General features: G+C 48.8%; 7 non-coding genes across 7 annotated transcripts; 2 read left to right on the forward strand and 5 right to left on the reverse strand.

Annotated features, from left to right (window-relative positions):
* Positions 1-1,183: 1,183 nt before the first annotated feature.
* On the forward strand, positions 1,184-1,256 carry TRNAA-AGC (transfer RNA alanine (anticodon AGC)). Its single transcript has one exon. It is a non-coding gene; the product is annotated as a tRNA-Ala (tRNA).
* Positions 1,257-3,067: 1,811 nt separating this feature from the next.
* Positions 3,068-3,158, reverse strand: TRNAY-GUA (transfer RNA tyrosine (anticodon GUA)). The gene is given in 2 exon segments: positions 3,068-3,103; positions 3,122-3,158. It is a non-coding gene; the product is annotated as a tRNA-Tyr (tRNA).
* Positions 3,159-12,415: 9,257 nt separating this feature from the next.
* On the reverse strand, positions 12,416-12,488 carry TRNAK-CUU (transfer RNA lysine (anticodon CUU)). Its single transcript has one exon. It is a non-coding gene; the product is annotated as a tRNA-Lys (tRNA).
* Positions 12,489-13,556: 1,068 nt separating this feature from the next.
* On the reverse strand, positions 13,557-13,628 carry TRNAP-AGG (transfer RNA proline (anticodon AGG)). Its single transcript has one exon. It is a non-coding gene; the product is annotated as a tRNA-Pro (tRNA).
* Positions 13,629-14,631: 1,003 nt separating this feature from the next.
* On the reverse strand, positions 14,632-14,705 carry TRNAI-AAU (transfer RNA isoleucine (anticodon AAU)). The gene has a single exon. It is a non-coding gene; the product is annotated as a tRNA-Ile (tRNA).
* Positions 14,706-15,262: 557 nt separating this feature from the next.
* TRNAA-CGC (transfer RNA alanine (anticodon CGC)) lies at positions 15,263-15,334 on the reverse strand. Its single transcript has one exon. It is a non-coding gene; the product is annotated as a tRNA-Ala (tRNA).
* Positions 15,335-17,168: 1,834 nt separating this feature from the next.
* TRNAK-UUU (transfer RNA lysine (anticodon UUU)) lies at positions 17,169-17,241 on the forward strand. The gene has a single exon. It is a non-coding gene; the product is annotated as a tRNA-Lys (tRNA).
* Positions 17,242-23,143: the final 5,902 nt, after the last annotated feature.

Below are 23,143 nucleotides of genomic sequence, written 5' to 3' on the forward strand. Positions count from 1 at the left end.
GCCTAAGTTGTGGGGAGGCAAGAAGGTGGAAGTTTTCATCAGTCAGAGGGCTATTCATCAGCGTTTTTATCAGCCCTGATTGCAAAGAAAAAGCAAAAAAGGAGAGCAGACGTGAAGGGCATTTTAAGGATCTTGGGAAGGGCTGTTCTGCATAGGGACGGAGAGTCACTTTCTTAATTGAGATGTTTCTCCTCCGTTTGAATTTTGATCGCTTGCTTCAATTTCACTGAGACTGAAAAATAACACTAAACCAAATAGAGGAAGTCTCTAATGATGGAATATTAGGCAAAGAAGTCGAAGGTGTAGATGGGGCTGAAAGCCTTCATATGGCTTTCCTGCACGTGATGGGCTCCTGGCAATGCCCAGCGAATCCTGCTCTTCGGAGCTAGCTCTGTACAGTAAGCAGCACCTAGTACAGTACCTGGTACTTAGTACCCAATAACTCCCGAAGAAAAAGAGGTGACTACTGCCTTTGTCTTTTTGCAAAGACTCTAGATCTCAGACTGCAGGCAGAATTATCTTAGCATCCGATTAATGTTTACCTTGGAAAAATGCAAAATAACTTTTACACCCTTTAATCAAAATCAGAAATATAGAAGCCAGAATGAAAGGAGAAATAAACTGGGACGCGCGCCCCCTCGTGGCCATGTATCCACAGGCGGGGATTTTCTTTTTTTTAAGCCAGTTTTTTTTAAGGGGTATTTTTTTTTTTTTTTTTTAAGGGATATCTGTGGGGACTCCGGAGAGTCTGTTTCTGAAGCCAGCAGAGTCAACTGGTGGAAAATGTAGGGGTGCAGGGATTGTCAAGGCCTATTGCGAAGGCCAAAGCCGAGCCTCTTTGCTCGAGGAACTTAGTTTCCCCTCCTGGATGCACCTGTAATTTCCTTCCATTCCCTGTTTCCACAGATAGACGTCCAGGGTTAAACTCTTGCCCAATTTCTAAGACAAGTGTTTCTGAGGACTCCACGGCCTGGATTCCAGCTGCACTCTGAGCTCTTTTACCGACAGGGTCCAGAAGCGTAGGACAGGTTGTAGGTGGCGCCGAGGGACAGAATCGCCGTTGATCTGCGGCCCCGCACCCCAAACAATTGGCTAAGACCGACTACAAACAGGTGGCGCGACACGTTCTGAATGGCCTCCAGCTTTCAAAGTGGGGAAGAGAGGCGTGGCAGCGTGTCCGGACGGGGAATTAGCTCAAATGGTAGAGCGCTCGCTTAGCATGCGAGAGGTAGCGGGATCGATGCCCGCATTCTCCAGTTTTGCGTTCTCTTCCCCGCTGGCTTTTGCTTTCCCGCTCCTCTAAACAGATGGAGATGATGGAGACATCACCAGCTGGGAGCGAGGCCCAGTTCATAACAGGGAAGGCCTTCAGACAGTGCCAGGATAGGAAGGCTGAGGTCTTTAGGATTTGGCAACCGTTTTGCAGATTTGAATATTGGTCCCTGCCACGTGGACTTACGAATCGACGCTTCAATTATTTATGCATTAATATTGTATTTTTATTCTCAGTCTATTTCCCACACATCTGATTTATGTAGGGCCACCTCAAGTTCTTAAAACTGGAAGGAAGGATTCCCAATTCTTAGTGAGATGGTGAAGAGCCACATAATTAGGTATATTTCAGACTTGTTTTTTATGCATGCAGTTTTCCTCCTCTGGAGTCGGACGGCTACATCTTTGGAGGTGGTGGTGATGATGCGGATACCGATACCGGGCTGTGGCAGAAAATGGCCCAATTACGGGAGGGTGGAGAACCTCGGTGGTGCCTTCAGAAGCTCAGGCCAGAACTCTCTAATACACTTTGCATCCAGAGCCCAAAAGTTATCTTTGAAAAGAAAATCGGACCCGTTTTCTTCTTTACTCTTTTGCCCCAGTTCGCTTTCAAAAAACAAACTTCATCAGGAGCTATCAGTTAAGACCAATCTCCAGCCCTTAATAGGGATAGTTTCCAATATGGTTTAGGCAGTGGTTCTCACACTACCCCAATGCAAGAAGCCTGGGCTTCTGTGTTCTGATATACACCAAAGCTTGAGAATCATTTAAGACTAAAAATTCTGAAGCACAGGAAGGAATACAAAAAATTCAAAAAATACAAAAAATTACCGAGGACAAAATTCGCACACAACTCTTCTTTACTTGATCTAATTAGTATCTTTGTAGTTGAGGACTCTCCCACTCGGGAGGTGCTCGGTATCCCATTTTTGAGACAGGGCGCAAGTGGGATTAATATATTTTAATGAGATTGGCGCAAAATTAGCAAATGCTTTCTGGTGTTAAGCGGAATCTCTATCTTTTGAGCTGATTTCCAAAATGGGTAGAAAGTCCTACCCATTTCTCCCACCTTGTCTGTTATTTTTAATTCTAGGATTTTTGTTTCTCTTCTATCCGTGGTTCTCCACCCCTGCGGCACATGAATGCCACCTGGGAATTTTTAAAACTACCAATGCCTAGGTCGCACCTTCAAAATGGCCCAGCCAGAGGCGCGTTGTAAAACCCGCCCAAGTGATTCTGTGTCCACCGACTTTCCTCAGGCAGGGTTCAAAACCGCTGTTACACAATTAAACCGAGAAGGGGGAGTAGTGCCCCTGAATCCCGGAATTTCATCCGGCCCTGACATTGTGGGCGGCTGCCTGCAGTCGAGCAGGAAAAACACCGTCCGGGAGACTCGCGACTCAAATTCCACCAGGGGGCGCGCGTGCCCCACCGATTACCCGCAGGTCGCGTCCTTCCTACGCAGGTACCGTCCTTCCTTCCCGGGTCCCGGGTCTCCCCGGTGGGAGAGCGTGGACGCGTCAGCGGACCCCCAGCCCCGTAGGGCCGCCTCTGCTCCGCCTCGGCAGGGCCCAGGACTTCTCTGCGGCCCCCGCTGTATGTGAAGTGTGCGGCTGAAGCCTGTCTGATCGCGCGTATTAGTCGTCGTTACAGAAACCAGTAATTTTAAAAATTAGATTCGTTGTACAACGGGAATAGTCTTAGGAGACGCACATCGGGGATGTATGTAGCTGAAATGCACCTTTTTGAGGGTGAGGATTCAAAAAAAAAAAAAAAAAGGACGCAAAACACGAATTCCTTCGAGCCGGATTCGAACCAGCGACCTAAGGATGCCCGAGAAGCTTTGCCACTACAGTCCTCCGCTCTACCAACTGAGCTATCGAAGGAATCACACTGCTAAGCGTTCCCGCCGAGGATGCCTTCTCTGCGCGCGCTTGGGAGCCCGTAGGCGCTGGTCCCTTCGCTCGGCCGCGTGGTTTACGGGTTCGCCTTGGCCGCGTCCGCTCTTCTGTTCTTAATCCCGCGCTCCTTCGCGACGGACGCTCCAAGGTCCACTGCCCTGGACGAAGAAGGAAACGGGAGCCTCCACTGGTTTGCAAAAAGCAAAATAAAATAAGGAGGCACAGAAACGGCTAAGGACTTAGCGAGGAGCGTTTTCTATGATGAGGAATGCATTTCAGTAACCGATTTTGACTCAATTTAGAAATAGGATTTGAAGTGACTTAAATTCTAACAGGGTCACTAACAGAAGGAGGGGGAGGAGGAAGAAAAGAAGTAGAGGGTTAAGCTCTCCGAAACGCTAAAATGTCCTTTCATTGACATTTGTCTTTGTAGACAAATGGTTTACCACACGAATTCTGAACTCGGCAAAAACATCGATAGGGAGCCAAAACTACGTTTTTAAATTCTTCTCTATCTTCACGCAAGGTAGAAACTAATGTCTTTCAAATACTAGTTAATTTTGCCAAGTGTGAGGTTCTGACCAAGTTTTCTGTGACTGTCTGAAGGTCAAAAAGGTCGGTTACTCTCTTGTTAATGAAATCGACCTGCGGTGGCCTCCGACATCAGGAATGTTTTGTCCTTCTTCACATTCCATTAAATATCATTACACTGTCACCCGATGGAACCACACAGATGGGGCAAATGACCCCCCTTGGGCAAGTAGATCATGGAGACCACCTGTGGGACAAAGAAAAAAAAATCTTTTTTTTCTGAGTAAGAATTAAAAGCAAGTTAATCACTTAATTTGGCCATTAACCTCTTCGAGTCTTCACGAACCATCTACTAGAAGAGAGGACGGTCTGAATGAATTACATATAAAATTTTATCTCCACCCTAAGCCCAAATTGACTAAATGTTATTTTATAGGTGTATTTCATAGTATCCATTTTGTCAAAGCACACCTGTCAAAAAGTTAAATGCATCGAAATGTCATAAAAAGCTGCCTTGCATTTTGTCCCGCTCCACGTGAGAAAAGATTCAGAGATGAAAAAGACGGGCCTGAAGGGAGCCTTGAGAGAGGGGGGCAGGTGGCGGTACAGGCGGTAGATGCGAGGGACGCTGAGATGTGTATGTACAACCTGTATTTTTGTAGGTGAAGAATCTTGCCTGATTCATGTATATGAATCTCTAACATTCCTTTCTATAGATCTGCAAAATAAAATGCAACCCGGGGTGAAACCGGGAAAAAGCAGGAAAGTTTTGGGGTCCCTTTACGTCCTTCGGGAGTGTTCTCAGACGCAGGTGAGCGTGCGCGCGCCGAACTCCCGGACGCGACGGTCGGAAAGCGCAGGAGTTCGGGGGACCGGTCGGGGGGCAGGTAGGCCCACCCAGGAAAGGAAAGCGCGCCAGGGCCCCCCTCGGCCGAAGGGGCTCCACACGGCCGCGCCCCGACGGCCGTTTTGGGCGCCCGCCCGGGGGCACTCGCTCGGCCGCCCACTTTTCTGGCTTCTTCACCCGCCCCCTCCGGACGCCGTGCTCCCTTCCTCCAGGTCCGGAGCCGGGGCGGGGGCAGCGGACCGCCGCGCCGCACGGGGGGCCGGTGGCTGGGGGTCACGTGGCGAGCGGCGGTCACGTGGCGGGAGGGCGTGGCGCGACGTGCGGCGGGGGCGACCCGGGCCGCGGAGCTCTGGCAGCTCCGCCCGACGCCGGGCCGGTGAGCCGTCCTGAAGGTTCTGTAGTTCGCGCTGTGCACTGCGTAATTTTCCGTCAGATAAAGGTCCTTTCGTGTCCAGTGGGGCCCACGCTGCCTAGCGACAGGTCGCTCTTTCCTTTGTCCCTGCAGTAAGGTTTCCCGCGCGCGCGCTGGCCGCGGGCCCCGCGGGCTGAGCGAGCTGTGACCCCGCCCCACATCCCGGGGAGAGGCGGGTGGGGGGCGTGCGGTAGTGACCCTGGCGGGGGGGGGGGGGGGGGGGGGGGCAGAGACCGGCTCGCCCCAGGTGCAGACTGCGTGTGTCCCGGGGGGAGTGCAGAGCCGCTTCTGTGAAATGTGCTTTAAAGGTCACTGCGTTGTAAGACTGCAAGAAATGTATGTGCATTGAACCCTCCTGTAGGTAGGCTCTGTTTAACACAATATAAAAGTAAATAACGAATTTTTGTGGTAGAAATTAGGGCAACAGACATTCAGTAGCGTGTATGGTACAATGGAAAGAACAAAGGCTTTGGGGCCACTTAGGCCACTTGGGTTTTTTTTGTTTGTTTTTTTTAATTGAAGTATCATAAACAGTGGTATGTTAGTTTCAGGGATACAGTGTAATGATTCAAAAATTCTATGCATTACTGTGGTCACTATGATGAGTGTAGTCACGATCTGTCACCAGACAATATTACCGTAATCGTATTGGCCGTATTCTCAACGCTGTACTTTTCACCTCCCTGATGTAATCTTATACCTGGAAATTTGTACCCCTTTATCTATTTCACTTATTCTCCTGCCCACCTCCCCCTGGCAACCACAAGTTTGTTCTTTGCAACTTGGTGTATTTAAAAGTTTGCTTTTTTGTTGTTTCTTTGTTTTGTTTTGAGATTCCACATATAAGTGAAAGCATATGGTATTTGTCTTTGAATTACGTCCTCTAGGTCCATCCACGTTGTCACAAATGGCGAGGTCTCATTTTTTTTCTGGCTGAGTAATAGTCCATTGTATGTACATAGTACATCTTCTTTATTTGTTCCTCTATTGATGGACGCCTGGGTTGCTTCCATATATGGGTTACTCTGAATAATGCTGCCATAAACATAGGCGCGGATATACCTTTTCAGATTAGTGTTTTCATTTTCTTTGGGTTATTAGCCAGTAGTGAAATTACTGCGTCATAGGGTACTTCTATTTCTAACTTTTTGAAGAACCTCTACTGTTTTCCACAGCGGCCGCGCCAATGTACGTTCCCACCAACAGTGCACAAGGGTTCCTTTTTCTCCACATCCTCGCCAACACTTGCTGTTTTCTTGCCTTTTTGACTCTAGCTGTTCTGACAGGTGGGAGGTGATCTCTCACTGTGCTTTTGATTTTCACTTCCCTGATGATGAGTGATGTTGAGCACCTTTTCATGCGTCTGTTGGCCATCTGGATGTCTTCTTTGGAAAAATGTCTGGGTCCTCTGCCCATTTTTAATCATATTGTTTAGGGTTTTTGGTGTTTGAGTTGTGCAAGTCCTTTATATATTTTGGATATTGGCCCCTTATTGGACATGTCACTTGCAAATATTTTCTCCCGTTCGGTAGATTGCCTTTTCACTTTGTTGATGGTTTCTGTCACTGTGTAAATGCTTTTCGGTTTGGTGTAGTCCCAGTTGTTTACTTTTGCTTTTGTTTCCCTTGCCTGAGGAGACAGCTCTAGAAAAATGTTGCGCGGTCTGATGTCAGAGAAATTATTACCTCTGTTTTCTCCTAGGAGTTTTATGGTTTTAGGTCTTTCATCCATTTTGAGTTTGTTTTTGTGAATGGTGTAAGAAAGTGGTCTAGTTTCGTCCTTCTGCATGTTGCCGTCCAGTTCTCCGGGCACCATTTGTCGACAGGCTGCCTTTTTCCCATTGGATATTCTTGCCTCTTTTCTCCTAATGGGCCAGATACGTGTGGGTTTATTTCTGGGTTCTCTATTCCATTGGCCAATGTGTCTGTTTTAGCGCCAGTACTATTCTGTTGTGATTATTACAGCTTCGTAGTGTATCTTGAAGTGTGTATATGTTATATAATGTACATGGTATACAATATGCATGTTATATATGTATATATGCATATATATATATCTTGAAATATGAATTTTATGGGTTTATGATACCTCCAGCTTTGTTCTTCTTTCTCTAGATCGCTTTGACTCTGGGGGGGGGCGGGTCTCTTGTGGTTGCATACCCATTTTTTTGCATATTCCATGAAAAACGCAGTTGTGTTTTGATAAGGCTCGCATTCAATCTGTAGATTACTTTGGGTCGTATGGAGATTTTAACAAGATTGATTCTTCCAGTCCGCGAGCGCGGAACATCTCTCCATTTGCCTGTCTTGCCTTCGGTCTCTTTCATCAGTGTTTAAACAGTTTTCGGAGTATGGGTCTCTCACTTCCTTGGTGAAACTTCCTAAATTTATTCCTAGGTTTGTTATTCTTTTTGGTGCCATTGTAAATGGAATTATCTTCATAATTTCTCTTTCTGTTACCTCATTAGTGTTCGGACCACTTAGGCCACTTTTGAATCCTGTCTCTTCCCCCCTTTGTGACCTCTCTAACTTCCCCATGCCCTGTCCAGAATGGGGGTGATGATAATAAAAATAATACAGGTCCTAAGAGGTATTGTCGTGAATATCCTACGAAATAGCATTCGTAAAGCAAAGTGTGTGGGGTGAACTGCTCAGTCCCCCCACCCGCTCAAACAGGGGAGCCCTCACAGGGCGCTTTGAAAGGTTTTCATCTGGGCCACACCTTTGGGTAAGTCAGAGTGGAAAGTTCAAGAATATACCACATGAAACAAAAAGGTAGCAATAGGTGCAACAGTGGGGGCAGTGCTTTATCCTTCATGAGACTCCTGTGTGACAGGCCTGAAAGAAGGAGGCAGCTTGACGCATTGGTTTCATTGTTCTTTGGCGCCATAGTTTAGGCCTCTTTCCCAGAGGCCACGCCCTCCAGTCCAGTCACGTGGACAGATCTCTTGAGCCATAATCTCTGAAAACTGCTGCAGTCCTTCCTTACATTTTCCTTATTTCCTGTTCAGAAAATGATACTGTCCTTTGTTTCTGGAATGCCGAGGCGGTTGTCCCCGGGCTGCTTGCACAGATGAGCACGCGTGCCTAGAGGGTTCTTCCTTTCTCCTGGACCCGTGGCCTCTGACACGTTTCCTCCTTTCTTCCTTTCCTCTCCTCACCTAGCGAGGCTTCCAGAAGCACACCTGACTGACAGATTGCTGTTGGAGCTTCCGGAACAGGCTGAACTAGAACCTCCTGTTCACAACAGTGCGGTTTTGTCCCCCTTTGCGCTTTCTCAGAGACTGACCTCCCGAGTTCGGATCTGTCTCTGGGCTTACACAGCCTTGTAGTCGGTGCCCTCAAATTACTCGCTTCTTTGTATTTTCTTTTGTCTTTTTCCTATCTGGCTCCATCCAGCACCATTCCAGCTCTAGTAATGAACAGTCTTGCGTTCCGCTTCCTGAGTATCTGTCCTGAGGAAAAGCCACTGTAAGGCGGTTTTTTAGCTAATTTAGTCATGTTTATCATACACTGTTAGATGTATAGAAGGTGGGGTTGAGTTTTGTACAGACAGTGCAGCTAAATCATTCCTTCAACAACTGTTTGACTACCGTGTGCCAGAGAAGCTTCCGAATTCCAAATGCCACAGTGTGTTTTGGGTGGGGTTTTTTTGGGGGGGGGTCTCCCCAAAATTCATGTGAAAGCTTTACTGAAGTTTACACGGAACCCTCAGCGTGGCTGTATTTGGAGTAAGGAAGTCAATCGGGTTAAATGAGGTCACGGGGATGGGGCCCCGATGCAGTGGGATTAGTGTCCTCACCGGAAGGGAGCTCACCCCCCTCGCCCTTCTGCGCGGGGACACGATGAGAAGGCGACGTCCACAAACCAAGAAGAGAGCTCTTACCAGAAACTGAATCAGCTGGCCCCTCGACCTTGGACTTCTCAACCTCCAGAACTGAGGAAATAAATCTCTGTTGTTCAAGCACCCAGTGGTGTTTTGTTTTGGCAGATTGGCATAACAAGACCCCTCCGCCCCGCCAAACACCCTTTGCAGTTCAAGTGTTTTATCGAAGCAGTTAGGTTAGCTGCTCAGGGACAGCCTTGGCCTTGGAGGTGATGCCACAGGTCTTAGATTCAGAAATTCAATTTTCAAGTATGTCAATTCAGTTTTAACAATATAGCCAAGGACTAGTAAGAATAGGAAAAAGCAGTCTGTTCCAAGCAACTCAAAGGTTGTTTAGAAGCCAGAAATGCAATAAGTTCATTGACAATCGGGTATGTTTATTAATATTAGCACTATTTGTTTTATCCGTGATAACCCAGTATAGTCCTCGAGGCACCCCAGAAGCCAAAACATTCAGCAGGGGCTGCGGGGCGAGGAAAGGCGGTTCAGGCTTTCCACTAAGACTTGGGGTTCGTCTGCCCACAACACGTGGTCCGGAAATCCTCAGTGGTTGTAGGCTCTCGCAGGTAGAACATCTGAACCAGATACGAGGTCTTTGTTCCTCGGATTTTGCTTGGTAAACCCGGGTGATTTCGTAACTACCCGGTCCCGTCACCGTCACCTACTTCTTTAAACCCGTCACGCCAAGCCCCTTCGTTTCCTAGCGCCAGCTCAAACACAGCTGGGGGTTTCACTTCCCCTGAATCAGTTACATTCTCCCAGTGGGGAGATGACAGGCTTCTTGAAGGCCCGGACCACGTTGCGTGTGTGTTTTCATCCTGAGCGTCCAGCACGAGAAGGGTGTTCATCCGTTGGTTTGGAAGACAGTCAAGGTCAGTGTACCCCTCTAGGAAAGTTCCTTCTTGTTCATCCATGTCATGTCGACTCTTGATTCTCGGTGTCATTGGGTACACGACGACGGGATCTCCAACCTCTGGGGAATCCACGTGGCGAAAAACATGTGACTCCCGCGCCCAACGACAGATGCAGTTGAGCGGAGCAGGTGAAATGCTGAATAGTTTGGGGACTAAGTGTAACATCACGGGGAGCGGGTGACCGATCAGCGATAGTCATCCAGGCGCCTGGGTAAAGAGACAAGGAAGCTTTGGAAGGGGGCGCGTGGAGAGGGGTAATTGGCAGTGACTCCACGGCGCCCAGAAGCGGGCAGTCTTTCCACACCGCGATTCCGCGGGGCTGGCGCCCGCTCAGTGGGGCACAGCCAGCCAGCAGCACCCGCATCTTTACAGCGACACCAGCAGTGTCACCGTCTCTTTTTGCTCTGATTATACCCTAGCCGACCTTCCATACGAATTTGGCCTACACACACACACACACACACACACACGGTCCCCTAACAGTTTGTTTCTTGGTGTACATCTACCAAGTCACCCTCTGACTTTAAAAGTTTTTCTTGACTGTCGTTCGCACCCCCAGGAAGTCCCAGAAATCAGGCCACTTCTCCGCTCCTGCCCTGTGACCCCTCCGGGCTGACTTGACACCTTTGGTCACCAAGAGCCTCCTGACGTGGTCTCCTTGTGACCGCTATTGTCCCCTTGAGATCTGTTCCCGACGCGACAGCCAGTTATCCTTTTCAGAGGTAGGTTAGACCCTGTCACTCTTCTGTACAGACACTTCTGAGACGTATTCCTGCCTCACTCAGCTCGAAGTCCTGACAGCCTGCAAGGTCTCACATTTTTTGAGACCACATGGCCACAAACACGCCTTTGCCTTCGGCCTGAGTCCTCTGTTTAGAAACTCTCCTCGAAAATGACACCGTGGCTCCTGTTTGCTCAAAAGTCCCCTTCGGGAAGCTTCACCTGACAGCCCCGTTTCCTGCTGCAGCGTGCCCCCGACCTGATCCCAGCACCCTGACCACGCTCTAACGCCGCTTTTCATTTACTTGTGTATTTACTACGCGGAATGTAAGGGGCAGGGGTCGTTGCTTTGTCCACCGATGAATCCCAACCCCCAGAGCACCTCCTGACACAGAGTGGCGCTCAGTGAGCGTGCAGAACGAACAAAGGGACGAGTGTGTTTCATTTGGGGGAATCGGGACCCCATCCCTGCAGAGTCTACGTGCCTGGGAAGAGGAAGGGCGAATGGCAGAAAAGACCCGCGACGTCAAGTTTCTGAACCCGAGACACCGAGAAACAGGGCTTCCGGTAAGATGCTGACCCCTCGTGGTACTCCAGCCGGGCCAGGCCACCGAATCCGTCGTGTTAAAATGAAACGAACCCCCTCGGAAGCCCTGGTTTCTAAAGCATCGGAGATTCAGCTTCACTAGGGCCGAGCTGGGGCTCAGGAATCAAATTTGCAAAGCTCGCCAGGTGACTCACATGTCCAGCCAGATGTGGATACTCAAGTGAGAGCATTTTCATGAGTTGTCCTGAGGCCTGAAGAGAACATCGGGTCGAGGTTAGGGAAGTGAGAGGAACATATGTGGTTCGTTGTGCTTTTAGAATCAATGAAGAGCTGTGTATGTGTGTGGTTTCTCCATCACGGTCATGGGTGTTTCATCACTCACTGCCAGTGAATCCACGAACGCTTCAAAGGAATGATAAAGTAAGACAGGCGTGATGGAATTTTCCTAAAGGGACATTTGGAAAAGTCTTGGTCAGTTTGACCACGGGAATGGTTTTCAGGTCAGTCAGTGGTGGCAACATCCACCCCTGTCTGGGATAATATCGTCCATGCACAGAGCTGACTCGACCTAGTCCCAACCAGCATGGATTTGTAGGAGGAAAAAGAGGACACAGTGAGCGAACCTCGGTGGCTGGACTGGGCAGGTTTATTCTAGAGGGTGGAGAGCTCAGAGGAGTTGGGGGTAGAAATGCAGTTTGGCTTTTGAAAAACAAGCCGAAATAGTTAGATTTTATTTTGTAGGCAGTTGCAGTCTATTATGGACTGTTCGGTACCTTCCACAATTAGGTGTATTGTGCTGTCTGGGTGCAGGTGATCAGAAACCGAACCGATGTGTGAGGCAGTGGAAATAACAAATTCGCCTCCCATTATTCTGGAATGACACTTGCTTGGGCCAGAAAGTGGAGTCGCGGATCTCAAAACTCTGCTTGGACATTGTCACCTCTGACCTCTGCCCATCAGACTGTTCCCTGTGTTTGGATCGTTTTTTTCTCCACCTTCAGACTTTAGCTTTGCCAACATCTCTGCGTCCTTCTCCCGCCATCCTAAGCCTTTTTTCGTGCTTCAGAATCATCCGAGGAGCTTAAAAATACAAAGCTCATGCCCTACCACAGACTTGCAATGTCAAGAGAAATCTCTAAGAGGCCAGAAAAATGCATTCCCCGCTAGGGGGCGATGAGGCCCACCTCTGCAAGAGTAAGAGAGCACGTTAGGCGTAGCTGAGCAGAGCCGTGAACCGCGGCCGCTCCCGGTGATTCCATCATTCCACACATTTAAAAGCGTTGACCTCCCAAACTCCTCTTGCTTGACATTGGGGGGGAGCCTTGCTTCGGAGGTGAGTGGACAGAAAAGGAGTTGAGAACACACATTGAAAGGAAAAAGAGCGACCGCCCAACGTGGGGCTCGAACCCACGACCCTGAGATTAAGAGTCTCATGCTCTACCGACTGAGCTAGCCGGGCAGTTGGCGTTAAGTCTTCCCCAATCTATTATGAGCACATACGAATTCTTCTTGGCCCTTTTGCGACTATAGGGCTCCAGGTCTTGTCTGATTGTTTTTGTCTTCCAAAGAAGACGACGTGAAAGTCAAAGTATATAAGCATTATCTGTTATTCTTGCTGTGCAAACCGGCTCACTTTCCCTACCTCGCCACCACCCCCCCCCCCCTCACCGACCTGCTGCGAATACGGCACAGAAAGTTTCCCGGATCCGAGGGCCGGCATCTCTGGGTGCTGAGCGAATCACTCCAACCCTGGCACCCCCATCGCTCTTCCAAGCCCAGGCGCCCTTGCGCCCTCTTTGTGGCCCAACGAGGCACCTCTGGCTGTGGCTGTGGCCCCGCAGGCAGTCTCTGCGGGTTTCTCCTCCCACCGCTTGTTCATATTTTGTACTTCCCCACCATCAAGGCTCACACACGCAGAGAAGGGAAAGGGGGTGCAATTTCATTTTAATGTGTGTTTTGTTTACCACTGACCTCAAAAGTTCACTGAACATAATAGATGGTAAACAAATACCTGCTTAGTGAATGTACCAAGAGCACCCCCCGGGAAGCGAGAAAGCGTCCCCTCCCAACGAGGAGGCAGAACCTCAGTCTCCTGAAAGATTGGGCGGGGGGAGATAGTCACCCCTGTGCGAACGAGGAAAGCCGAAATATCCTGGACGAAGGTTGCCAGAACCCCAACTCTAGAGCTCATTGTCTTATTTTTCCACAAAAAAGTGATGAATGAACGATGCATGACACTGAATGGAGATGTGACCATCGTCTTCCTGCACTTTGATCGGATCACAACCGTGGAGTTGGAACTAACTTGGAGAACCAGAAACATCTGCCTCTGCGAGAGTCACTTTAGAGCCGATGGAACACGGAGTAAAAACCAAAATTAAACAGTGTTTGTTTCTTTTTAGTAAAAGTCACTTATTGGGATCCAGAGCGTATGCAGCGAACGCATTTTCACGTGAAGGTCGAGTGGTTTCATTGAACTGTAGCTGCACCTGTTTTTCTGTAAAACAAAACAAAACAAAACAGAACAGGGCTCGTCCGGGATTTGAACCCGGGACCTCTCGCACCCTAAGCGAGAATCATACCCCTAGACCAACGAGCCGCACGCTTCCTGGCTCTTCTGAATATATTAAATATTTAGTGAATTTCTTTATTTTCTCTTTTGCATTTCATTCATATTTGGGCAAATATAACTACCACCGACCCTTACTCTGACCCTCCGGCTCTGTGGCTCCCAGAACTTCGCCGGCTCATCTCGCGACCCAATAATCCCTGTAAGGAGTGAACGGAGCCTTGTTTCTCAAGGGCCGCCGGCCCATCCACTGTAAGAAAAGACCGTGGCCGCTGAGAGGGCAGCAGAAGCCGGTGCTGCTTGTCACCTCGCGGAGCCGGTCTGTGGGACGACCCCCGGCCGGCCCCCTGTTCCCGGGGTCCCCGGCAAGTAGCCGGAGCGCGGGCGTGGCTCGGAGGGCCGTGGGGACGCGGGGTCGAGAATTCAGAGGACATGAGCTGTGTGGGAAGCGGGGGACACAGTTAAGGAGCCGAAAGCCGGCCGTGGCGGAAAATGAGGCGGACACAGGGGCGTCCCGTCCAGAAATGGCCAGAACGCAGGGGCCGCGGGCGTCGGCAAGCCGGCCCCCAGGACGCGGACGGAAGCAGGGTGGGTTGTGCCCAGCGGCTTGGTCCTTCCTCACGGGGCCATCCATTCAATGAGGACAGCGGGCTTCTCTGCACTCGGGTTCCTCCCCCGCCTGCGTGACCAGCGCTGCCTTCAGTCCGCACGGACGCGAGCCCGCGCCGCGGTGATTCAAGACACTTGTTTCCTGACTCTTTTCGGGGGCAGCGTTCGGCGACGCCGTTTTCCTCCTAATGAATTGAATCACCCCTACAGCGTCCCGGTGCCCTTCTGCTTCTCGGGGCAAACTCTCCGAGCGTGCCCGCTTGCCGAGATGCGCGCTCGGGGTTCCCCTGGGGTGGTCTGCACTTGAAGCAAAAAGCCGCTGTCCTCCCCCGGGCCGTGGTCCCCCGCCGCCGCCGCCTCTCCGGGGGACACAAGGGGAGGTCAGCATTCAGGGCGAGTAGACACCGAATAGAAAACGAACCACTGGCCCGTACGGGGATCGAACCCGCGACCTTGGCGTTATTAGCACCACGCTCTAACCAACTGAGCTAACCGGCCGACTGCGACAGGTGCCTTTCCAAAGTCCTTACAAGAATGTACTCTGGTTATTGTTTATTTTTTTTATACTGTAAGTAATGTGGTGTATCCAAGACGTCGAATTTGGCCCCACCGACCTAGACTTCGTCCTTCTCCCAAGACTCATCCTACTTTCTTCCTGCGGTGACGCAGCAACGAGGTGGCTAGCAATACCCCCTTATCCTCCCGCCCAACCCTCTGTATTTTCAGGCCAAGATTATCTCTGCCTTTAAAGGCCAGCCAGATACTACAAATAGCCTTTTACTGGTAGGCCCTGGGCTGATTGGCAGGCTGCTCCGCTTAGGCCATCTCTTCCCTTGGGTGTTTTTTTTTTCTCTAAGTTGCCAGTTTTATCGGTTTCAGATAAAGATTTCGCAAAATACCTTAGAGTTGTCCTGTTTCCCTCTCAACACACATGATTCTGTATGCAGTGGCTATAAGAACGCCTTAGAAAATTAACGAAGACGAGGATACGAAGTCTAATGATTCCACATTATAAAAACATAGCCACAGCTTCCGATGGTGCAGGGAAAACAGTTTGGAGATGCCGGGGATCGAACCCGGGGCCTCATACATGCGAAGCATGCGCTCTACCACTGAGCTACATCCCCAACCATACAGAGCGTCTCTTTATAACTCTTCCCAATTCTTTCAACCTTATTTTTTTTCCCCCCAGCAATTAAGATTTTCTTCAATACTAAAGTTAAAGTTTCCTTTATTGATTCAGCAAAATCATGAAATGGTTAAGGGGACAACATCAGTATTCCGAGGGGAAGAAGCTTTCCAGCCATCGGACCCTTGTCAAGCACTTAACCTAGCGACCAAAGGAGGGAACCAACTACTGAAAAATCTACTGAGAGAAAGGAGAGAGGACCTCTAGTTTAAAAGTTTCTTTCTTTCCTTTTTTCCTTTCCTTAAGGACGGCTGAGGGGCACTGCAGCCACGTTAGGCCGACTATGGGCTGATAAGATCGCTGCAAACTTGCAGCTGAACTGAGAGAGGAGTGGAAGAAACGAATGAGCCCCAGAACAAGGGATATATGTTTACTTGAAGATAATAAACTGGCTCCAGAATTAACTACCCAAGGAAGGCCTTCCGCCTAGATAAAAGGGTACTAGTAATACAGGGGGCTCCAGACCGCACAGAGCAGAAGGTCTTCTAGGGTCACAGTTTGCCTTGGGACTCAGGGCGTCCAGGGCTAAAATTGAGAAGCTTTAGTCACCCCACTCCCCTCTCGGCCACTCCCACAATCCAGAGTTTCCAGCCCAAAGCCCTAAGCGGGCTTCCAGAAGGATGGACCTCCTCTCCTCACGCCTGGCTCCGGAGGCTGAGAAGATCAGGGAGGAGTGGGGCAGCAGAAGGCCTCCTGCTTTCTCTTGGACCCTTGTTCCCAGCCCCTGGAAATGTTAGGGTGCCCTAGAGTTTGCAGGGCCCGTTTTCAGTGATCACGAGAATCTCATGCCCAAACTGTGCTGGTCCGGAAGGACACCCACTGAGAAGATGATTAAGTAAACAGAGATACCTAAGTAAAGCTGCGACTGGTTTGTTTGTTTTTTAAGTCCTGAAGTTTCAATTCTGTGACGGAAGTTTCCAGGGTATATTGTTCGGGAACTTTGAAACACCTTAATAGATGCCAAATTATAAAGAACGGGAGAGGGAGCATAAACCCCAAGTTCAAGACAGTGTGTATCCGGGGGAGATGAAGAGATACGACCCCGGCGGGACACACGAATGTGGGTCATTATCTGTCTAAGCTGAGAAATGCACACGCGGACGTGCACGGTATTCTAACTAGTGCCCTTTAAAGTGCATACACGTGTAAGGTGTGAGCAACAGTGGACGCCAGGTATGTGGGCACTCTGTATGTTTTTGCAACCTTTTGGCACATCTAAAACTACTCAAAAATTAAAAGTTTATCTAAATTTAAAAAGTTAATAAATAAATAAAGACAGCGGAGACCCAGCACAAAATCAAACCGCTTCCTCTGGCTCTCCACCCGTATTCAGATATCCAAAGTGCCGCCTAAAAGGTGATTTAATTGCCCCTTAAAAGCGCCGGTGTCATGTTGGCTTCCTTTGGAAAGTGCTCTATTTGGGCCCAAATGTAGAATATTTGAGATATTTCTCTGGGAAGCCTAGAGGCTTCCCAGCAGAAGCTTCAGAATTCTATACAGTATAATATCTATCTAATATTGATCTATGCCATGTATATAGAGAGAAAGAAAACATTCAGGGCAATATTATAATTCATATAATATAGTTAGGTCGGGGTATTAAAGAAGACTTTCATTGTGACTGAGTTTCTATGCTAATTAGGGTATTAACAAGCATTTTGTGAATGAATAGCTCCAAACCAGAATCACCAGTGAAACTTCTAAAAGAATTTTCTCCTTCAAGTTTGCAGATAAATTGACTATAGTTGATGTGTTAAGGGAACAGCATGTGAGCCCGGATAGCTCAGTCGGTAGAGCATCAGACTTTTAATCTGAGGGTCCAGGGTTCAAGTCCCTGTTCGGGCGTTAGCACTTTTATGTCGTGTTTGTTTTGTTTTTTCCCGTCTCCATTCCTGCATTTTAATCCCAGTAAATAGTAACAGGAAGGAAGATAATCTCAAATCACAGGCTCTGATGTCACTAAAAAATGAGAGGGGATTCTGAGCACAGCACAGAATAACCTAGGACCTGTTCAGAAAACAAGAAGGGCCTTTCAGACAGGTGTCTAAGGCACACACACAAAACATTTCCTCCAGAGCACAAGGGAAAGTCTCATTGACAATGGTCACAAGTTATCAAAAGTCAAACTCTTATTTGAAAAGCAACAAAAGCACAGAACTGTTCCCTCTGTCCCACGCCGGAGGGCTCCTCTCTGGTCCGCGGCTCTGCTCGGCTCCGGGGAAGCCCAGGTAAACTACTGGGCTGTAGCGTCAGCACTTAGAACTCAGGGGCTGGCGGCCTCGGCTTCCACACTTTCTTGGCCATGACTCGTTTGAGCTTTAGTTTACATCTGGACCCAGACATACAAATGTAGGAGGAAGAAAATGGCCTGAATTACCACTTACTCTTACGCATTCATTGCCTTCTGATAGTTCAGACTCTATCCTCTTCTTTCCAATGCTGGAGGCCACACACCATTAAACTGATTTTGCTCCCCCCTCGTTGGGAAACACGGGGCTTGGAGAAATCATAAAGATGAAATGTGACATATAGCACAAGGTGACGGGTCCTGTGCTGCATAACCTGTCCCTTGCCCTAAATCCAAGTCCCCTCTCCTAGAGTGACCCCAAACCTCAAGTCACCCGAGCTCACTGCCATCAACACCATCTCTGCCCTGCTAGGAACCACGGAAGGAACGAACTTGAAAGCCCCTGAAGGAGACTCTGTTTGGGAATCGCCCAAAGAAGAAATTTCATCCTAAGTGATCCAGAGGATGACAGAGAAAGGGGATTTTACAATGCTATGAAAAAAATCACCAAAGTTGCTACAAAACCTCTGGAAAACCCTAACAGAACACTTCTTGTCCGGTGCCTTGGGGACACCGTAGGCAGAATGTCAACTTCATAATATGAGGGCCTTGAGCTCAATCCTCAGAGAAAGTATAGCACTTTGCAAAAACAAAACCAAACACAAAAAACAAAACTGCAGAAGTAATCCAACATGATTGTTACTCTTATTGCTATTAGAGTCACACAAGAAATATCTTCTCTAAGCGCCTGTCGCTTCATAGAATTTTTTCCTGCCTATAAGGAAACCCACTTGGGTTGTGACCCTACAACGTTTCTTTATAACACTCACAGCTTTTTCAAAAGAAAAAAAAAAAAAAAAACCTCCATTAACTTGACCTAAACACAACAGGGCAAGCGTCTCTCACAACCTTGTAAAAATAGGCAGCGGGAGGAAGTCACAAAATCGAATATTAAATCCAAACGGATCGCAACATGGTCTCAGGGCACCAGGCAGTAAAAATAATAAATGTTGAGTGGCTACACTGTTCAGGAAGACGAAGGACTTACCAGATATCAGTGCGTGTAGTTAGACGAGAGTCAAAAGATTTCCTTTTCTCAGTCTTTGGGGGAAGCTTGGGACGGAAAGAAAAGGCAACCCCTTCAACTTGCACATCTTGCACCCTGGATCTTTAGTGGGCTGAAAGAGCAGCCACACGGTGGGTGTTACCTGGGCTCCAACAACAGGAATCCACCTGCTGCAATCGCTTGATTGACCGACTTGCCAAGAATGTTGTTCCAGTTCCAGTAGGCAAGCAGCTCATATAAAATTATAAAATGGCACTGGATTAAGTTAACAGACGAACTGTATTTCCATTCTACACTATTGTCCCCATCTCTTAACGGGTTTCCATCGGTTTTCAAACACCGAATACTCAACTAGTCCTCATCATTTGCTTTACCAGACAAAACCACATGTGTGGCTGGCACCCTCCATTCAAGAGACCCAGCTACCCTGAGGCTGGTGCCCAGAGGAAACATCTACTAGAAATGCCCATGGGTCGTTTACCCTTCTGTTGAACAGGTGAGTTGAGGCGAACAGTCAGATTTAACCTCCCCAAGCCAAGCTTCTTTTCTATTGTTTATTGAAATGTAAAACACACAGCAAGAGTATACAAATAACAAACGTAGATCTCAATAGCTCTGTGGATGTTCTTTGATGCTTCTGGTCTATTGAGGAGAACATACCCTCCACCAACTCATCCAGTCTCTGAAGACTTTGTGAAAGAAAGAAAGAAAGAAAGAAAGAAAGAAAGAAAGAAAAGAAAGAAAGAGAGAAGGAGGGAGGGAGGGAGGAAGGAAGGAAGGAAAGAGGAAGGAAGGAAGGAAGGAAGGAAGGAAGGAAGGAGGAAGGAAGAAGGAAGGAAGAAGGAAGGAAGGAGGAAGGAAGGAAAGAAAGAGAAGAAAGAAAGAAAGAAAGAAAGAAAGAAGAAAGAAAGAAAAGAAAGAAAGAAGAAAGAAAGAAAGAAAGAAAGAAAGAGAGGGAGGGAGGAAGGAAGGAGGAAAGAAAGAAAGAAAGGGAGGGAGGAAGGAGAGGGAGGGAGGAAGGAAAGGAAGGAAGGAAGGAAGGGAGGAAGGCAGGGAGGAAGGAAGAAAAAGAAAAAACTCAACTGGTGAAGCAACTCGGTGTTGGGACGTAATCCTTCATGAATCTCTCACATTTCTTCATGTAATGCTAGCAAGGCAATGAATGCCCCCTTTGTTCTGGATTTTCTTTCCAAGGATGCTTGCACAGCAAACACTCTTGGAAGACAGAGACAATGTCTCTCCAGAGCAAGGGACAGGCGTGCTTACATCCATGGGTTTAGGGTTTCTCTCTTGTAACAGAATCCACACGTGTACAGATGCCATGGTTTTGCCCTCTGCAAACTAGAGCCAGGGAACCAGAGGAAAAAATGCTGATAATCCAGTTATTGCTACTACTGGAATAATAGACTTTCCATTGTCTCTCGGACCCAGGAGTCTCGTGAATTACACCAGCATCCGTGAAACTGCATGCGGCAGGTTTAGCTGGCACGTTGGGTAAAACTTTGGACCCTTCACATTTCTTGCAACTCATCAACCCCACGCTCCCTTCTTCCTTCTGCATATTCCTTACCTTGGTTAATTACACAACCACCCACATGAATCCAAAGCTGGAAGTTAGATGCCTTCTCAGACTCCTTTCCTTTCCTCGCCCCACTCCTCCGTATCCAACCCATCACCAAGTCTACCCTTTAAATACTCAAGAGGAAGTGGGGGCAGAGAATTTTGTGAAAAGTTCATTTCCTTTCCTGCTCCCATCCCATCACCCAAATTCGGGCTCCCGCCATCTCCGTGGGGAGTATGACAATCATTTTCTAGCTATCTTTTTCAGCAAAGGGGACAGCTGATTTGCTACTTCCTCATCTCTAGGGCTGAATAAAGCAGTAGATTTTCCAGTCAGGAAACCTCTCCTTCCAACACCCTCCCTCCAATTCCACCATCCAAAGCCCAAGTGACACAGAGGTTTTTGTGAACTGCAAGTCTGGACAGGCTTTCCCCCAGGGCTGAAGCTTTTAAGACAGACAGGATAAAATCTGAAATCCTTCGCAGGAGAAAGGCCCTTTGTGAACTGCTTTGTGTCTAATGTATTCTCCCCCATCCCATGCTTCTTTGCTCTTGTGCGTTATCTAACCACAGCTTAACCGGTCGCTGCCGGGGCAGTGGAATCAAAGGTGGTGCTTAGAGCTAAGTCCTTTGTGCAAAGGCTCCTTTAAGTCTTTCTTCGCAGGGATGTATGATTTAGAAACTGTGGAGCCAAACCTCGGAGCTTTTCACTTGTGTGGTTTTTTTTTTCCTACTTTTCCTCAGATGGGAGAGCTTTTTCTCCACCTCTGGAGAAAGGCCTTCTCACTCTCTGTTGAGGACAAGGCCCTTGTGCCTGAGCTGTAGCCGTGGCCACGATCGAAGCTCTCTAACTGCTGAATAAATCAGGGGATTGCCCCCTAAAATTATGTCATCATGCCTGAGTCCCCCCTTTCTCCTCACTTTGCAACCCCCGACTCCCTACACCCACCGAATTTTCCCTTCCTTTATCCCGCAGCTGGAGGGGGCAGACAGCACTCCTTAGCACTCACATCTAAAGGCATTCGTACACACAAGTAAATGCAGATATGTTATTTATTTAGTCCATAGCGGATTACACATTTAGTTCGATGCATAAGTAACCGAAGTTCACACAGTCAATAATACTCTATTACACAGCTGCAAGTTTTGCTAGAGAGTAAATCTTGAACATGCTCATCACCCAGAAGGTTTTTTGTCCCTGTGTAAAATGACACACGTTGGCCACACAATGGCAGCGATCATTTCACAAGGTGCACAACCACCGAGTCCCTACGTGGGGCGGTTGAAACTAACACAGTATTCAACTGTACCTCGGTCAAAAAGTGAATTAAAAAATGCCTGAAGCCATGGGCTCCACGCTGATTCATTTTGGGGTCCCTCCAACACTTCATGTGATCGGCTTTACCCCGGTTCCCCGAAAGAAACCTGAACGGGCACGAGCAAAGCAATAGTTAAATTGCCACTATCCACTTCTCTGGGGGGTCCCTCAACGGGCCAGACACCGCGTTAAGCGCTTTTGCAGGGTTTCTTACCTTGGGGACTGGTGAACATTTGCACCTTTCAGATCTCTGAGCTGGAGCTGAAATCTGGCTGTACCCTTACCCTAGGAACGTAGGGAGCCAACCACCGTCAGGAGCGTCTGTGGTTCCGTCACCAGCAGAAGTCACAGACATTTTCCCACTGAGGAGAACAAAGGCGGGAGAAGTGTGGCTTCAATTACACCTTCTCACGACCTGCATCCACTGCTAGATGCCTGAGGCCCCCAGAACGGAGCTCAGAAAGGAACTCACCGCTGCCTTGCTGTCGCTGTTGTATTAAAAACAAAAAGCAGCCTTATCTTAACCACAGCCAGGCCCCCAAGGCCCTGTAGGCGCTCAGCGGACAGAAATTTCCTTAGAGAATCAGGTTATCTCTACCTTCCTGCCCTCTGCAAACCCAAAAACAGAGAACCCGTCACTCCTAGCAACCCCAGGGCATCTCTCCCTGCCCGCGGGTCCTGTCCCCGGGCGGTTATATACAATCACCTTTTGGCACCCAAGACGTCTCCAGACTTGTTTCTTGGCCGTTGGCTCACGACCCCTGAACCCCCCCCCCCCCCCCCCCCGCCCAACCCCCCCCCCGGGCTCGTACTTGAGACAGGATGCCCGTTATCTACACCGCAGGCCTCACTGTCTCCAAGTCTCACGGACAGGACGGGCCCCGGGGGGCGGCGCCAGCACGGGAGGCTCTGAGCAAGAGAGGAGGAAACGTGGGAGACCAGCCCCGAGTCCTGAACATTCTGTCCCCCGGTTCCCAACCAGCGGTGAAACATGGGGGAGGGGGGAACCCAACCCCTCGGGGATGGCGGCTGTCCTCTCTGTCTCTGTCTCTCTCTGTCTCTGTCTCTCTCGAGCCGCTTGCTCTGGTGTCTCGAGATCGTACTTGTCCCTTTAATAAACTTTCCCGCTTGTGTGGCTGGTTGTGCTGCACGCGTGTCCTTGAATTTCTTGTGACAAGACCAATACCCTTCGGGGACTCCTTGGGTGGGTCTTCCCAGTTCACCCCAGGGGTGGGTGGAGGCCCCAGGCCGGGGGGTCTTCCCAGTTCACCCCGTAACAGAACTGGGAGGGACAGGGGTGGATCCAGGAAAATACGTTTCCCTCCTTCGGCTTTCTAGCTCTGCCAGGACCATTGACTCACTTTCGAGGGTCAGAAGTGTCATTCTGGAAAACTCTGGATCGCTCGTCTATTTGGTGTCAGACACCCACATGCTCAAAATATTCACGGACCAGGGTGTTAATTGAGGAATTTGCAGACAGGAAAAGTGGGCAGAGAGGTTTCAGGGCTGATATATT

The sequence above is a fragment of the Panthera uncia genome (assembly GCF_023721935.1).
Source record: "Panthera uncia isolate 11264 chromosome B2 unlocalized genomic scaffold, Puncia_PCG_1.0 HiC_scaffold_25, whole genome shotgun sequence".
Taxonomy (NCBI): Eukaryota; Metazoa; Chordata; class Mammalia; order Carnivora; family Felidae; genus Panthera; species Panthera uncia.